The 4,753-nt window shown below is 35.9% G+C and overlaps 1 non-coding gene across 1 annotated transcript; it reads left to right on the forward strand.

The window, feature by feature from the left end:
* Positions 1-294: 294 nt before the first annotated feature.
* LOC148545417 (small nucleolar RNA R71) lies at positions 295-402 on the forward strand. Its single transcript, XR_015901611.1, has one exon. It is a non-coding gene; the product is annotated as a small nucleolar RNA R71 (small nucleolar RNA).
* The last annotated feature ends 4,351 nt before the right edge of the window (positions 403-4,753 follow it).

Below are 4,753 nucleotides of genomic sequence, written 5' to 3' on the forward strand. Positions count from 1 at the left end.
TCCATGCAGACTCTGAGAAATCATATTGACTTGTTGAGTCAATATTTTATTCTGAGCCAATATGGCATTCAGAGTATCAACTTCAAGAACTCCCTTCTTCATAGGCGTCACATTGCTCACAGGATTCCTTTCAGAAGTGTACATGAACTGGTTATTAGCAACCATGTCAATGAGTTCTTGAGCTTCTGCAGGCATTTTCTTTAGGTGAATGGATCCACCTGCAGAAGTGTCCATTGACATCTTTGATAGCTCAGATAAACCATCATAGAATATATCCAGGATGGTCCATTCTGAAAGCATGTCAGAAGGACACTTTTTGGTCAACTGTTTGTATCTTTCCCAAGCTTCATAGAGAGATTCACCTTCTTTCTGTCTGAAGGTTTGAACATCAGCTCTAAGCTTGCTCAGCTTTTGAGGAGGAAAGTACTTGGCTAAGAAAGCCGTGACCAGCTTATCCCAAGAGTTCAGGCTGTCTTTGGGTTGAGAATCCAACCATAATCTAGCTCTGTCTCTTACAGCAAAAGGGAAAAGCATGAGCCTGTAGACTTCAGGATCTACTCCATTAGTCTTAACAGTATCACATATCTGCAAGAATTCAGTTAAGAACTGAAAAGGATCTTCAGATGGAAATCCATGAAACTTGCAGTTCTGCTGCATCAGAGAAAATAATTGAGGTTTCAGCTCAAAGTTGTTTGCTCCAATGGCAGGAATGGAGATGCTTCTTCCATGTAAATTGGAATTAGGTGCAGTAAAGTCACCAAGCATCTTCCTTACATTATTATTATTTTCGGCTGCCATCTCCTTTTCCTGTTCGAAAATTTCTGAAAGGTTATCTCTGGATTGTTGTATTTTAGCTTCTCTTAATTTTCTCTTCAGAGTCCTTTCAGGTTCTGGATCTGCTTCCACAAGAATGTTCTTATCCTTGCTCCTGCTCATATGACAAAGAAGAAGGCACAGAAAAATAATAATAATAATGGAGATCCTTTATACCACAGTATAGGGATCCCTTTGTGAGTGGAAGAAAAGAGGGGGAGACAAAGAATGTGATGTAAAGGAAGAAACACAACTGTACGGATGGAAGAGATGTGAGATGAGATGTTAGGATATGAATGAATAAATAGAATAGAATGGGGGAGGGATAATTTTCGAAAATTATTTTTGAAAAAGAGTTAGTGATTTTTGAAAATAGTTTTTGAAAAAGTTTAGTATTTTTTTCGAAAAATTTTTTTTTATAAAATAATAAAAATAATTAGTTAATAAAAAAGAAATTTTTGAAAAAGAGGGAAGATATTTTCGAAAATTAGAGAGAGAGAGAGAGAGTTAGTTAGGTAGTTTTGAAAAAGTTAAGAAACAAACAAAAAGTTAGTTAGTTAGTTGAAACAAATTTTGAAAAGATAGGAAGTTAGGAGGTTAGGAAAGATATTTTGAAAAGATATTTTTGAAAAAGATAAGATGAGAAGATATTTTTGAAAAGATATGATAGAAATTAGTTTTTGAAAAAGATTTGATTTTTAAAATCTCAATTAATGACTTGATTCATAAGAAATCACAAGATATGATTCTAGAACTCAAAGTTTGAATCTTTCTTAACAAGCAAGTAACAAACTTCAAATTTTTGAATCAAAACATTAATTGATTATGTTATTGTCGAAAATTTGGTCTAAAAATAAGAAAAAGATTTCTGAAAAATATTTTTGGAATTTTCGAAAATAACTAAGAATTTTGAAAAAGATTTGATTTTTGAAAAAGATAAGATTTTCAAATTGAAAATTTGATTTGACTCATAAGAAACAACTTGATTTTAAAAATTTTTGAAAAAGTCAACTCAAATTTTCGAATTTGATGAGAGAAAAAGGGAAAGATATTTTTTTGATTTTTTTTTTGAATTTTTATGATGCACGGGAAAAACAAGAAAAATGATGCAATGCATGAAATTTTTAGATCAAAACAATGAATGCATGCATGAATGCTATGAATGTCAAGATGAACACCAAGAACACTATGGAGAACATGATGAACATCAAGAACATATTTTTGAAAAATTTTTAATGCAAAGAAAACATGCAGGACACCAAACTTAGAATTCTTTGATGCTTAGACACTAAGAATTCAAGAATGCCTATGATAAACATGAAAAGACACAAAACACAAAAATCATCAAGATCAAACAAGAAGACTTACCAAGAACAACTTGAAGATCATGAAGAACACTATGAATGCATGGGATTTTCGAAAAATGCAAAATGCATATGCAAGTGACACCAAACTTATGATATGACTCAAGACTCAAATAAGAAACACAAAATATTTTTGATTTTTATGATTTTCTAATTTTTTTGGATTTTTATTTTATATTTTTCGCATATTGAAAGGAAAAATAAGGATTCCAAAAATTTTTAATATGAATTCCAGGAATCTTGCCATGTTAGTCTAAAGCTTCAGTCCAGGAATTAGACATGGCTCACTAGCCAGCCAAGCTTTCAAAGAAAGCTCCAGTCCAAAACACTAGACATGGCCAATGGCCAGCCAAGCTTCAGCAGGTGATCATGGATCAGCAGCAGGTGGATGAGCAACAACTAATTTGCTCTTGATAACAAATTGCAAGCCTCAGTCCAAATGAATTTAGACATGGCTTTACAGCCAGTCAGGCTTCACATGCTTCATGAAACACTAGAATTCATTCTTAAAAATTTTGAATAAATTTTTGAAAACATTTTTGTTTTATTTTTTTTCGAAAACATATGAGAGATTTTTGAAAATATTTTTGAAAGATTTTTTTGAAAACAAAACGAAAAGAAAATTACCTAATCTGAGCAACAAGATGAACCGTCAGTTGCCCAAACACAAACAATCCCCGGCAACGGCGCCAAAAACTTGGTGCACGAAATTGTGATGTCCAGGCTCGAATCCCTGGTAATGGCTCCAAAGCTTGGTGCTCTGATCTTAATTCATAATTGTCACAACTTCGATACAACTAACCAGCAAGTGCACTGGGTCGTCCAAGTAATACCTTACGTGAGTAAGGGTCGAATCCCACGGAGATTGTTGGTATGAAGCAAGCTATGGTCACCTTGTAAATCTCAGTCAGGCAGATATAAAGTGATGATATGGTTTTCGAATTTAATATAATAAAATAGGGATAGAGATACTTATGTAAATCATTGGTAGGAATTTCAGATAAGCGAATGGAGATGCTTTTCGTTCCTCTGAACCTCTGCTTTCCTGCTATCTTCATCCAATCAGTCTTACTCCTTTCCATGGCTGGCTTTATGCAAGGGCATCACCGTTGTCAGTGGCTACATCCCCTCCTCTCAGTGAATAATATGCTCACGCACCCTGTCACGGCACGGCTATTCATCTGTCGGTTCCCGATCATGCTGGAATAGGATTCACCCTCCTTTTGCGTCTGTCACTAACGCCCAGCACTCGCGAGTTTGAAGCTCGTCACAGTCATTCAATCATTGAATCCTACTCAGAATACCACAGACAAGGTTTAGACCTTCCGGATTCTCTTGAATGCCGCCATCATTCTAGCTTACGCCACGAAGATTCTGGTTAGGAGATCTAAGAGATACTCATTCTAGCTTAATTCATGTAGAACAGAAGTGTTTGTCAGGCACGCGTTCATAAGGGAGAAGGATGATGAGCGTCACACATAATCATCACCTTCATCACGTTCTTGGGTGCGAATGGATATCTTAGAAGAGAAATAAGAAGAATTGAATAAAAAACAGTAGTACTTTGCATTAATCTTTGAGGGACAGCAGAGCTCCACACCTTAATCTATGGAGTGTAGAAACTCTACCGTATGAAAATACATAAGTGAAGGTCCAGGAATGGCCGAGATGGCCAGCCCCCTAAACGAGATCAATAGTCTCCTAAGATGAACAATGGATTAAAACTGAGACCAAAGATGTCTAATACAATAGTAAGAGGTCCTATTTATAATAAACTAGCTACTAGGGTTTACATGAGTAAGTATTTGATGTATAAATCCACTTCCGGGGCCCACTTGGTGTGTGTTTGGGCTGAGCTTAAGTGTTGCACGTGCAGAGGCCATTTGTGGAGTTGAACGCCAGTTTTTGTGCCAGTTTGGGCGTTCAACTCTGGTTTTGGATCCTTTTCTGGCGCTGGACGCCAGATTTGGGCAGAAGGCTGGCGTTGAACGCCAGTTTACGTCGTCAATTCTTGGCCAAAGTATGGACTATTATATATTTCTGGAAAGCCCTGGATGTCTACTTTCCAACGCAATTGGAAGCGCGCCATTTCGAGTTCTGTAGCTCCAGAAAATCCACTTTGAGTGCAGGGAGGTCAGAATCCAACAGCATCAGCAGTCCTTTTTCAACCTCTGAATCTGATTTTTGCTCAAGTCCCTCAATTTCAGCCAGAAAATACCTGAAATCACAGAAAAACACACAAACTCATAGTAAAGTCCAGAAATGTGAATTTAACATAAAAACTAATGAAAACATCCCTAAAAGTAACTAGATCCTACTAAAAATATACTAAAAACAATGTCAAAAAGCGTATAAATTATCCGCTCATCAGTCACCATATCCAAACACCAAAACCCAAATTAATTCAAGTGTGAGAAAGAATTTCAAGCATGGTTTTATGTTTCCTCTTCCAAGGTTCCCATAAAACCCAATTACATTTAATCTCTTTTCCAAGATAATTGAATTCTAGAATGAAGCTAAGGTCCTATTTATAAGCTACCTAAATTACAAATTCAAATGAAATTACAATCAAATGC

The sequence above is a fragment of the Arachis ipaensis genome, chromosome B9 (genome assembly GCF_059453495.1).
Source record: "Arachis ipaensis isolate K30076 ecotype BB chromosome B9, ASM5945349v1, whole genome shotgun sequence".
NCBI classification, from domain to species: Eukaryota; Viridiplantae; Streptophyta; class Magnoliopsida; order Fabales; family Fabaceae; genus Arachis; species Arachis ipaensis.